Source organism: Manis javanica, chromosome X (assembly GCF_040802235.1).
Source record: "Manis javanica isolate MJ-LG chromosome X, MJ_LKY, whole genome shotgun sequence".
NCBI classification, from domain to species: domain Eukaryota; kingdom Metazoa; phylum Chordata; class Mammalia; order Pholidota; family Manidae; genus Manis; species Manis javanica.
In genome coordinates this window covers 106,290,516-106,304,565 of record NC_133174.1, presented here as the reverse complement: position 1 = coordinate 106,304,565, position 14,050 = coordinate 106,290,516, and positions in this window count along the sequence as shown.

The window sequence follows — 14,050 nt, the reverse complement described above, 5'->3', positions numbered from 1 at the left end:
AGTTAAAAAATGGGCAAATAGACGTTTCTTCAAAGAAGACATACAAATGGCCAACAGGTATATACAAAGGTGATGAACATTATTTTTTATGTATGTACTTATTTATTTTGGTGCCATTAATGTACAATTACATGAGGAGCATTGTGGTTACTAGACTCCCCCCATTATCAAGTCCCCACCACATACCCCATTACAGTTGCTGTCCATCAGTGTAGTAAGATGCTATAGAGTCACTACTTGTCTTCTTTGTGCTATACAGCCTTCCCCATATCCCACCCTCCATGTTATGTGTGCTAATTGTAATGTCCCTTTCCCCCTTCTCCCTCCCTTTCCACCCATCCTCCCCAGTCCCTTCCCTTTTGGTAACTGTTAGTCCATTCTTGGGTTCTGTGAGTCTGCTGCTGTTTTGTTCCTTCAGTTTTTTCTTTGTTCTTATACTCCACAGATGAGGAAATCATTTGATACTTGTCTTACTCTGCCCAGCTTATTTCACTGAGCATAATACCGTCTAGCTCCATCCATATTGTTGCAAACGGTAGGATTGTTTTCTTCTTATGGTTGAATAATATTCCATTGTGTATATGTACCACATCTTCTTTATCCATTCATCTACTGATGGACATTTAGGTTGCTTCCATGTCTTGGCTATTGTAAATAGTGCTGTGAAAAACATAGGGGTGCATCTGTCTTTTTCAAACTGAGCTGCTGCATTCTTAGGGTAAATTCCTAGGAGTGGAATTCCTGGGTCAAATGGTATTTCTATTTTTAGTTTTTTGAGGAACCTCCATACTGCTTTCCACAGTGGTTGAACTAGTTTACATTCCCACCAGCAGTGTAGGAGGGTTCCCCTTTCTCCACAACCTCACCAACATTTGTTGTTGTTTGCCTTTGGATGTTGGCTATCTGAATTTCTTCTTTGGAGAAGTGTCTGTTCAGATCCTCTGCCCATTTTTTAATTGGATTATTTGCTTTTTGTTTGTTGAGGTGCGTGAGCTCTTTTTTATTTGAACATTATTAATGATAAGAGAAATTCCAATAAAAATCACCTCAAGTGTGTTAGGATAGCTATTATCAAAAAAGGCAACAGATAACAAGTGCTGAGGATGTTGAGAAATTAGAACCCTGGTGTACTGTTGATGAGAATATAGAAGAGTGCAGCTACTATGGAGAACAATATGGAGATTCTTCAAAGATTTAGAACTAGAACTACCATATGATCCTGCAATCCCACTTCTGGGTATATATCCAAAAGAACTTAAGCAGGACGTCAAAGAGCTATCTGCACCACCATGTTCACTGCAGCATTACAACAGCTAAGATAGGGCAGCAACCCAAGTGACCATGGACAGATGAAGGCATAAAGAAAATGTGGTGTATATATACAATGGATGATTCTTCAGCCTTGAAAGATAATGAAATCCTGCCATTGTGACAGCATGCATGCACTTGAGGACATTATGCTAAGTGAAATAAACCACTCAGAGAAGAACAATTATTGCATGATTCCACTTATATGGGTTATCTAAAATAGTAAAATTCGGGGAAACAGAGAGTAGAATGGTGGTTGCCAGGGGTCCAGGGGAGGGGGAAATGCAGAGTTGCTGTTCCAGGTATGAAGTTTCAGTTATGTCAGAGGAATAAGTTCTAGCAATCTGCTGTACATCGTGCTTATAGTTAACAATACTATAATGTACACTTAAAAATCTGTTAAGAGGGTAGAGCTCATGTTAAGTGTTGTTACGACAATTAAAAAAGGAAGAAAAAAAGAATAGTACAGTGCTTAAGACGTCATCAAGACCTTTGGTTGAACGAGGCTCCATTTAAAGTAGGTCTCCTACCTTGAGCAAATTACCCTTTCTATGCCTCAGTTTCCTTTCTACCATGGGGATAAATCATGCCCATGTCACAGGGTATACTGAGAATGCAATTAAATTTTGGATGTAGAGCCGGTAGAACATGCTGAGCTTATGATAAGCAGTCAAGAAATGATAGTCATTATTAAAAAAGAAGAAGAAACCTCCCAGTACAGTTTCATATAGCGGGATTGATACAATGAGTAAATACATTAAGAATAATGGGAGTTCCTTTTCGTATTGTCATAAATTGTTATATATACAGAAAGAGAAAACTAGAATGAACCCTGTGGTGTTGGATGGGACATATCAGTGAATTCATGGTTAGCTAGCTGGTAGAAAGATGGATATAGATATAAAATATGTGTGTGTATAAGCATGTGAATAAAAATGTATAACTGAAGCCTCTGAGAGGGCTGGGGAGCAATAACACACCCATAGCAATATCTACACCTCATGCCCAGATTTGGCTTCTAAATACTATTTTCCACTAAACGGAACCACGGCTCCTCAGAAAAATGGCTGATTTCAGGACTGGATAAGTGAAAGTACAAGAAGAGCCTGGAGCATCGTCTGCCAAAAAGTAGGGAAGTGCTCAAAGAATGCTCGGGACACGTCACAGAGAATGCAAGGGACACAGAAGTCAGCTCGAAGAGGTCCCAGTGACCAAATCTAGGGCAACTTGAGCATCCAAGCAAACACTGGTAGTGCTGGATTATAACCCACTGAATGAAATAGGAAACCGTAAGTCTGTACTGATGTAAATAAGTGAATAAATTGCAAGTTTGATGAGAAATGGAAGAGTTACACAGTTTCAAAGCACTTCCCCTCAAAATACTTATTAATTACAAACAATAACTTCCCAGTAGAGAAGCCTGGCACATACCATTTTAGTCAACTAGTCAAAGTGAACATCACCAGTAGAGGGGCAATGCTGAATCATGCTCCACCTAACAGAATGCAGAGTGCAGTGTCACTTCTGTGACACCCTTGCCGGAGATGTGGAATCTGAATTTAATCATGAGGAAGCATCAGCCAAACCCAAATTGAAGGACATTCTCCAAAATAACTGGCCTGTAGTCTTTGAAAGTGCCAAGGTCTTGAAAATCAATGAAAGACCCAGGAAATATTCCAGAATGAAGAAGATGAAGGGGATGTGACAACTAAAAGCACTATATGGTTCTGAACTGGGTCCTCTTACTACATGAGACAGCTGATGAAACAACTGGTGAAGGGGCCCTAGGGCTAGATGTTAGTCATCTATTAGCGTGGATCTTCTGAGTTTGATGGTTGTGTCATAGATAAACAGGAAAATATCCTTGTTGGCAAAAAAAATCCCCAACCCACTAAATTGTTCATGGATTATGGGACAATGGGCTGGTAACTTACTCTCAAATGGTTCAGGAAGAAAAACCCAGGACATTCTATAGTGTTATTCCAACCCTTCTGTAAGTTTGTGATGGCTTCAAAATTTTAAAAAAGAGAAAAGAATGCCATGGTCTTGGAAGGTGAACACAGTCTGAGGAACTGTTTCAGATTAAAGGAGGCTGGAGGCTGGATAGAAATGACAAATGCAGTGTATGATCCTGAATTACATCCTGGAACTCCCCACCCCAGTTATTTTTGCTACAAAGAATATTATTGTATAACAGAGAATTATGAATATGGTCTACAGGTTAGGCAATTGTATTTTATCAAGATTAATTTCCTGATTTTAATATTTGTGCTGTGCTTATGTAAGCAATACTTTTTTCTGAAAGACACATGCTGAAGTATTCAGGATTAAAGGAACTTCATGGCTAAAATTCATTCCTATATACAATTTGGAAAAAAAAGGAATATGCATATAGGTTGGAAGGAAATGATAATGCAAATTAACAAGCTGTTAACAGTTGGGGAAACCGGATGAAAGGAATATGGATTTCTTGCAACTTTCCTGTAAGTCTGAAATTATTTTATAATAAAAAGTTACCAAAAATGCACATACAAGCCCTTGTCCTGGCAATTCCTCTGCTAAAATGTACCCAACATGCATATAAAGATATTCACACATGGATGCTCACTGAAGCATTATTTGAAAGAGCTGAAGACCAGAGTCCAATAAACTGTCCATTCACAGAGGTTTTTTCCTACCACGAAACACTATGTAGCTGTTAAAAACAAGGAGTAAATCACCTCATAAATCCCCTCACACGCCTTAGGATGGCTACTATAAGAACAAACAGAAAATAACAAGTGTTGATGAGGATGTGGAGAAATTAGAACCCTTGTGCACTGTTGGTGGGGATGTAAAATAGTGTAGTTGTGTGGAAACCAGTATAGAGGTTCTTTTAAAGTGAAATATAGGACTACCATATGATCCAGCAATCCCACTTCTGGGTATATATCCAAAATAATTGAAAGCAGGGTCTGGAAGAGATACATAAGAAGCTGTTAACAGCAGATACTTCCAAGAATGAGGCTGGGGGTTAAAGAGGGGAAAACTATTTCTATGTTTTCATTTTAAAGTCTTCTATACTGTTTTTTTAAACCACATGCATATATTATATTGACAATAAATGTTTAACATTTGAAGTAATGGATGACATTGAGTGCTTGCAATGTGCCAGACATCATTCTAAGCACGTGCACGGAGTAGCTCATTTAATCTGGAAAATTAGTCCATGAAGTAGGTCCCTTATTAGTATTATTGCCATCTTATAGATGGGCAACAGTCTCAGAGGGACTAAGTAACTTGGCCAAGGTCACACATGGTAAATTCACCTTGAGTCCAACTAAAGCAATCTAACTCTAAATCCTACCATTTTACCAGTACTCCATTCTGTCTATAAAAAGGAGTCACTCATCTTCCTTTTGTTAAAGATAAATGTATACATTTTTACTATAAACACAAAACATGTTCATCAAGTATAAAAAAAAAGTTAAAGTGAAATGGAAAATCTAACCCTCAATCTTGCCAGTGAAAGAGCAGCCTGTTAACCTTTTGGTTATGGCCATCCAGGCTTTAGTGTATGCACTAAATTTAAACCTAGTTGAGATTATATTGTACACACAATTTTGTGTTCTGTGTTTCTTCCTCTCCTATAATGTCATTTTTCTTTTAACACATCTGTGCTCAAGTCCTCATATAAATAGTCATAGTGTTTTTAGAGCTGGTAATGAGGGCCCCAGAAGCATTTTAGAGAAGAGACAGAGTAATAAAATCCTTGGAAAAGAAAAGCATGGAAAAAAAGATGGGAAGAGGAAAACATGGGTTTGCGATTACTAAGAAATGGCTTCCATTTGCTTGTTTGTGAATTTGAAAGTCTAGATTCTATTTTTTCCTTCTTTCAGTATCTGCATTATATTTTACACTATTGATGTTTGGACAGTTTTGTTGCTGTCATTATACCTAAGTGACTGTCTGGGGAACAGCAGAAACATTTTAGCAATGTTTCTAGGAATCTAATTTTAGGAAAACCAAAAGTAGATTATTGATGTTTTAAGCTACTTTTAAAAAAGATATAATGATGGTGAGTTCTAGAGTATTAGAATGTTAGACCAAAAGTATAGAGATTATCTAGCCCAATTCCTCCTCATTTTACAGATTGAGACACTGAGCCCCAGAGAAGTAAAATAAATCACTGTAGGCCACACAACTACTGAAGGCAAAGTCTGGACTAAATCTAGGTTTCCTGATTCCTAGGCCGCTGTTTTATAAAACTTCTGAAACCCTTTAGAATAGATTAATCCTTGTAAGAACTCAGTGAAGTAGGTTAGTGTTCTTTACTCTGACTTTAGAGCCATTTACTGGAAAAGTGATTAGATGTCTGTAATCCAAAACTGATTCTACTGTAATTAAACATGTTTTTAAATACTCCAAAAAGAACAGACTATTAAGTAGGCTTGTCATCCTAGGAATTAGCTTTCAATTTCTTGTGCAACCAGTTTAAAGATCATCATTTCTCACCTGGCATCTTTAATTCCTTTTATATTAGGCATAAAGCCTATATTTGCTTAGAAAGATTAAGCAAATATGTAGGCATTAGATTAGCTGCATCTCAGTGCTTCTGCAGTACAGACAAATGAATGAGTGGGGGGAGGTGTGTCATCACTGGACTTGCATAAATTATTAGAATGCATCCATTTGTCTGTTGGTTTTCCTTCCAAATGACTCCCTTAGGCTGCAGTTTCTTATCTGCCCTATTGCTATATGGAATAAGCAGGGGGTGCCCAATAGATCTCTTTATGTAATTTATTGTGGTAATAATTGTCTGAATATGATAAAATAGTTCACCAAAGTAGGCTTTAAATAAAGCTTGCACAGAAGATTCTTTAATCACTTCAGCAAATGAGTTGGAATCTTTAGTTCAAAATTTGAAATGAAGTGGTTGGATTATAGGCCTAGCGAGGAGGGAAGTTTGAATTCAGGGCTCCTTGTCTTCCTTCTAGTTATTCCCTGCTCTCCTGCCATCTGCTTGGGCATTCCACTGGAGCTTGGCCTTTCTTAAATGTTCCTCTAGTCCCCAAATTATTTCCTGCCACTATGATGATGACTAGGCGCTCAGTGTCCTGATCTCAGCTGGCAGCTGAAAGGAACCTTGAAAAGCCCCTCATTTGATTTTATTGATGGGGGAACTGATGCCTAGAGTGGCATGGTCACTTGCCAAGGTTAACAGCAGAGCTGGAATTAGAATACCCTGAGGAATGATGTAAGCAGATGAGTCTTAGCTTCCTCCCTTCAAGTGGAAGTCAAGAAATTTACTCAGGTTACTGTGAAGAACAAATACGACAAAACTGATGAGAACACTTTGAAAACTGGTATTTGTACAGGTACATTAATTGTTTTTTCTATTAAGCTATGCTGCTTCCCGTATGGTAAATGTTAATAACTAATAAATGTGAGCATGTGGTTCTTCCAGGTGGGATTTTCTTCTGAAAAGAGGAGGTCCTGAGCACACATCTAACCCTAGAGGAAATAACTGAACAGGGAAGCATTCTGGATGTCCCTCAAAGTACCTACCCATGTAGAACCATATATTTTAACAGTAAGAACAAAGCCTGCTTTTGGAGGCCAGGAAGCAAAGAACTCTGTAAAGAAAACTGCTCACACAGTAGTTCCAGCATCTAGGTGGGGTTTGATTAAATTAAGAGTCCCTTTCTAACACTGAGGTTCTGTAATTGTGTGATTCCAATGGATTCATTTTTACAATATACATTATTGTTTGAGTGCTCTATGGTGGAGGCTGAACAGCTAGAAATGAGTCTGGGCTGGTGAGGAAAAGTAACCAACGGTTTTATATACTATGGGGGGTGGGGATGGGATTCGATCTTATCCTGAAAGCAGTGGGGAGTGGAAAGGGAGTAGAAAAGGATTTGAAGCTGGGGTGGGCTTTTAGGTTGGGGCATAGCAAAAGAATTTTTAAAAAAAATTTATTTATTTATATATTTTTGAAGAACATTATGTTTATTAGGCTCTCCCCTACCCCAAGTCCCCCCCACAAACCCCATTACAGTCACTGTCCATCAGCATAGCAAGACCCTGTAGAATCACTACTTGTCTTCTGTGTTGCAAAGCCCTCCCCTTAACCCCACCCCCCACATTATACATGCTAATCATAATACCCCCTTTCTTCTTCCCAGCCCTTATCCCTCCCTACCCTCCCATTCTCCACAGTCTTTTTCCCTTTGGTAACTGTTAGTCCATTCTTGGGTTCTGTGATTCTGCTGCTGTTTTGTTCCTTCAGTTTTTCTTTTGTTCTTATACTCCACAGATGAGTGAAATCATTTGGTATTTGTCTTTCTCCATGTGGCTTATTTCACTGAGCATAATACCCTCTAGCTCCATCCATGTTGTTGCAAATGGTAAGATTTGTTTCCTTCTTATGGCTGAATAATATTCCATTGTGTATATGTACCACATCTTCTTTATCCATTCATCTACTGATGGACAATTAGGTTGCTTCTATTTCTCGGCTATTGTAAATAGTGCTGTGATAAACATAGGGGTGCATCTGTCTTTTTCAAACTGGAGTGCTGCATCCTTAGGGTAAATTCCTAGAAGTGGAATTCCTGGGTCAAATGGTAAGTCTATTTTGAGCATTTTGAGGAACGTCCATATTGCTTTCCACAATGGTTGAACTAATTTACATTCCCACCAGCAGTGCAGGAGGGTTCCCCTTTCTCCAACCTCGCCAACATTTGTTGTTGTTTGTCTTTTGGATGGTGGCCATCCTTACTGGTGTGAGGTGATATCTCATTGTGGTTTTAATATGCATTTCTCTGATGATTAGTGATGTGGAGCATCTTTTCATGTGTCTGTTGGCCATCTGAATTTCTTCTTTCGAGAAGTGTCTGTTCATCTCCTCTGCCCATTTTTTAATTGGATTATTTGCTTTTTGTTTGTTGAAGTGCGTGAGCTCTTTATATATTTTGGATGTCAAGCCTTTATTGGATCTGTCATTTACAAATATATTCTCCCATACTGTAGGGTACCTTTTTGTTCTATTGATGGTGTCCTTTGCTATACAGAAGCTTTTCAGCTTGATATAGTCCCCCTTGTTCATTTTTGCTTTTGTTTTCCTTGCCCGGGGAGATATATTCATGAAGAAGGCGTTAATGTTCACATCCAAAAGATTTTTGCCTATGTTTTTTTTCTAAGAGTTTTATGGTTTCATGACTTACATTCAGGACTTTGATCCATTTTGAATTTACTTTTGTGTATGGGGTTAGACAGTGATCCAGTTTCATTCTCTTACATGTAGCTGTCCAGTTTTGCCAACACCAGCTGTTGAAGAGGCTGTCATTTCCCCATTGTATGTCCATGGCTCCTTTATCATATATTAATTGACCATATGTGTTTGGGTTGATGTCTGGAGTCTCTAATCTGCTCCACTGGTTTGTGGCTCTGTTCTTGTGCCAGTACCAAATTGTCTTGATTACTATGGCTTTGTAGTAGAGCTTGAAGGTGGGGAGTGAGATCCCCGCCACTTTATTATTCTTTCTCAGGATTGCTTTGGTTATTCAGGGTCTTTGGTGTTTCCATGTGAATTTTTGAACTATTTGTTCCAGTTCGTTGAAAAATGTTGTTGGTAATTTGATAGTCATTGCATCAAATCTGTATATTGCTTTGGGCAGGATGGCCATTTTGACAATATTAATTCTTCCTAGCCAAGAGCATGGGATGAGTTTCCATTTGTTAGTGTCCACTTTAACTTCTCTTAAGAGTGTCTTCTAGTTTTCAGGGTATAGGTCTTTCACTTCTTTGGTCAGGTTTATTCCTAGGTATTTTATTCTTTTTGATGCTATTGTGAATGGAATTGTTTTCCTGATTTCTCTTTCTATTGGCTCATTGTTAGTGTATAGGAAAGCCACAGATTTCTGTTTGTTAATTTTGTATCCTGCAGCTTTGCTGTATTCTGATATCAGTTCTAGTAGTTTTGGAGTGGAGTCTTTAGGGTTTTTTATGTAGAATATCATGTCATCTGCAAATAGTGACAGTTTAACTTCTTCTTTACCAATCTGGATTCCTTGTATTTCTTTATTTTGTCTGATTGCCGTGGCTAGGACCTACAGTACTATGTTAAATAACAGTGGGGAGAGTGGGCATCCTGTCTTGTTCCCAATCTCAGAGGAAAAGCTTTCAGCTTCTCGCTGTTCAGTATGATGTTGGCTGTGGATTTATCGTATATGGTCTTTATTATGTTGAGGAACTTGCCTTCTATACCCATTTTGCTGGGAGTTTTTATCATGAATGGATGTTGAATTTTGTCGAATGCTTTTTCAGCATCTATGGAGATGATCATGTGGTTTTTGTCTTTCTTTTTGTTGATGTGGTGGATGATGTTGATGGATTTTTGAATGTTGTACCATCCTTGCATCCCTGGGATGAATCCCACTAGGTCGTGGTGTATGATCCTTTTGATATATTTTTGAATTCGGTTTGCTAATATTTTGTTGAGTATTTTTGCATCTATGTTCATCAGGGATATTGGTCTGTAATTTTCTATTTTGGTGGGGTCTTTGCCTGTTTTTGGTATTAGGGTGATGTTGGCTTCATAGAATGAATTTGGGAGTATTCCCTCCTCTTCTATTTTTTGGAAAACTTTAAGGAGAATGGGTATTAGATCTTCTCTGTATGTCTGATAAAATTCTGAGGTAAATCCATCTGGTCCAGGGGTCTTTTTCATGGGTAGTTTTTGATTACCGCTTCAATTTCTTTGCTGGTAATTGGTTTATTTAGATTTTGTGTTTCTTCCTTGGTGAGTCTTGGAAGGTTGTATTTTTCTAGGAAGTTGTCCATTTCTTCTAGTTTTTCCAGCTTCTTAGCATATAGGTTTTCATAGTAGTCTCTAATAATTCTTTGTATTTCTGTTGGGTCCGTCGTGATGTTTCCTTTCTCATTTCTGATTCTGTTGATGTGTGTTGATTCTCTTTTTCTCTTAATGCATCTGGCTAGAGGCTTATATATTTTATTTTCTCAAAAAACCAGCTCCTGGTTTCATTGATTTTTTCTATTGTTTTATTCTTCTCAATTTTGTTTATTTCTTCTCTGATCTTTATTATGTCCCTCCTTCTGTTGACTTTAGGCCTCATTTGTTCTTCTTTTTCCAATTTTGATAACTGTGTTGTTAGACTATTCATTTGGGTTTGTTCTTCCTTCTTTAAATATGCCTGGATTGCTATATACTTTCCTCTTAAGACTGCTTTCGCTGCATCCCGCTGAAGTTGGGGCTTTGTGTTGTTGTTGTCATTTATTTCCATATATTATTGCTGGATCTCCATTTTAATTTGGTCGTTGATCCATTGACTATTTAGAAGCGTGTTGTTAAGCCTCCATGTGTTTGTGAGCCTTTTTGCTTTCTTGGTACAATTTATTTCTAGTTTTATACCTTTGTGGTCTGAAAAGTTGGTTGATAGGATTTCAATCTTTTTGAATTTACTGAGGATCTTTTTGTGGCCTAGTATGTGGTCTATTCTGGAGAATGTTCCATGTGCACTTGAGAAGAATGTGTATCCTGTTGCTTTTGGGTGTAGAGTTCTATAGATGTCTATTAGGTCCATCTGTTCTAATGTGTTGTTCAGTGCCTCTGTGTCCTTACTTATTTTCTGTCTGGTGGATCCGTCCTTTGTAGTGAATGGTGTGTTGAAGTCTCCTAAAATGAATGCATTGCAGTCTATTTCCTCCTTTAGTTCTGTTAGTATTTGTTTCACATATGCTGGTGCTCCTGTGTTGGGTGCATATATATTTATAATGGTTATATCCTCTTGTTGGACTGAGCCCTTTATCATTATGTAATGTCCTTCTTTATCTATTGTTACTTTCTTTGTTTTGAAGTCTATTTTGTCTGATACTAGTACTGCAACACCTACTTTTTTCTCCCTATTGTTTGCATGAAATATCTTTTTCCATCCCTTGACTTTTAGTCTGTGCATGTCTTTGGGTTTGAGGTGAGTCTCTTGTAAGCAGCATATAGATGGGTCTTGTTTTTTTATCCATTCAGTGACTCTATGTCTTTTGATTGGTGCATTCAGTCCATTTACATTTAGGGTGATTATTGATAGGCATGTACTTATTGCCATTTCAGGCTTTAGATTCGTGGTTACCAAAGGTTCCAGGTTACTTACTATCTAAGAGTCTAACTTAACTCACTTAGTATGCTGTTACAAACACAATCTAAAGGTTCTTTTCTATTTCTCCTCCTTTTTCTTCCTCCTTCATTCTTTATATATTAGGTATCAGATTCTATACTTTTTCTCTATCCCTTGATTGGCTTTGGGGATAGTCAATTTAATTTTGCATTTGCCTTGCAATCAGCTGTTCCACCCTCCCTACCATAATTTTCCTATCTCTGACAACAGCTATCTACCCCTAGGAACACTTCCATCTATAGCAGTCCTCCAAAATAGACTGCAGAGATGGTTTGTGGGAGGTAAATTCTCTCAGCTTTTGCTTATCTGGAAATTGTTTAATCCCCCCTTCAAATTTAAATGATAATCTTGCTGGATGAAGTAATCTTGGTTCCAGGCCCTTCTGCTTCATGGCATTAAATACACCATGCCACTCCCTTCTGGCCAGTAAGGTTTCTGCTGAGAAGTCTGTTGTTAGTCTGATGGGCATTTCTTTGTATGTGATCTTATTTCTGCCTCTGGCTGCTTTTAGCAGTCTGTTCTTATCGTTGATCTTTCCCATTTTAATTACTATGTGTCTTGGTATTGCCTTCCTTGGCTCCCTTGTGTAGGGGGATCTGTGGATCTCCATGGCCTGAGAGACTATCTCCTTCTCCAGATTGGGGAAGTTTTCAGCAAGTACCTCCTCAAAGACAATTTCTATCCCTTTTTCTTTCTCCTTCTTCTGGTATCCCTATAATGTGAATATTGTTCTGCTTGGATTGGTCACATAGTTCTCTCAATATTCTTTCATTTTTAGAGATCCTTTTTTCTCTCTGTGCCTCAGCTTCTTTGTATTCCTCTTCTCTAGTTTCTATTTCATTTATTGTCTCCTCCACAGTATCCAACCTGCTTTTAATACCCTCCATTGTGTTCTTTAACGATTGGATCTCTGACCTGAATTCATTACTGAGTTCATGGATATCTTTCCGTACATCCATTAGGATGTTGATTATTTTTATTTCGAACTCCCTTTCAGGAAGAGTCATGAGGTCCATATCATTTAAATCTATCTCAGGAGTTGTATTAACAATTTTACTCTGGACAAGGTTCCTTTGGCGTTTCATGTTTGTATATGGTGCCCTCTAGTGTCCAGAAGCCCTATACTGGAGCTGCTGATCCCCTGAAGCAATGTCGGGGATTGCAGGGGAGCAGTACTGGTGCCTGGGGAGAGGAAAGAACTGTTCCCCACCTCCTGGCTCCTGTGCCTGTCTCCACTGCCTGAGCCAGTGGGCCGGGCACATAGGTATAAGTTTTTGTCCCAGAGCAGCCAGATATGGATCCCTGCTTTCCACAAGCAGCCAGAATCCCAGTCTCCCCAGGAACTCTGTCTGTATTAACTTTCCAACCCGACAGTCATGCAAATCTCATGAAAGCACTGTGAAATGTAGGTTTGTGCTCCCAGTGCAGATCTCCAGAGCTAGGTATTCAGCAGTCCCAAGCCTTCCACTCCCTCCCTGCTCCATTTGTCTTCCTCCCGCCGGCGAGCTGGGGTGGGGGAGGGGCTCATGTCCCCCGGAGCCACAGCTCTGGTACTCTTACCCCATTCGCTGATGTCTGCTCTTTTCTCCAGGTGTGTGCAGTCTGATGCCATCCTCTTTCCTGTTGCTCTCTCAGGATTAGTTGGTCCAATTAAAGTTTCTAATTGTATCCAGTTTTAGGAGGAAGCCTCTATCTCTCCTCTCACGCTGCCATCTTTATCCATCTGAGCAACAGAATTTTATTTGTGTTTTAGAGACAACCCTAACTTCTGGTGTAAAATGGATGAGAAGAGGAGCATTGGGAGGCCAGCAAGTGGGGTGCAGTCGTAAAGGTAAGGTGCCCAGTTGGGAGGCTTTTTGGCAGTAGTGCAAACAGGATGAGGGCCTTAGCAAGGCAGTGGTAGGACGAATTGGAGGGAGATTTAGGACAGAATGAACTGGCCACAGGTCTTGATAGAAGAGAGTGAAACTAGGACCCCACCACCACCACAGCAAAAGCAAAACCCAGTGACATTTACTAACTAATTAAATAGAAAACAGAGCCTTGCCAGAGCAGTAGCATTGAGAAATAGCCATGTGGTGGGCTGACAGTAAATCCAAAGTCGTCTTCCCTGTGATATGGTATGGCAGTCAGGGAAGTGAATGCCATCTTAGGGGGCTTGAGTAGAGAAGTCTAGTGTCTAGACAAGGGACATGACCATCCTGGTTTGCTCTGTGCACAGGAGTTAGGAGTTTGCGGGGAGGATAGACTGAGTTCCCACCTTCCATTTTCAAAGATATAAAGGAATTGGTATAACTTCAAAGAAGAGTCTTGAACCCAGGTTTTTGGAAGAAAAGAACCTGGAAGATCTAATGGGCCAGAAGATTTTTTTTCAAATTGTTGGATCACCACAGGAAGAGGGGCAACGCTGGCTTTGTGTGGCCTCGAGGAGCAGAAGTTACACGGGGCCTGTTTCACTCAATCTCAAGCCACCTAGGCAGAGACCCAAGCGGCGGTCAGTGGAGACAGTGAGTCGTCGTCCCTGGAAGTTGTCCAACCTGGAGGGCAGGGACTCCGTACATGGGACA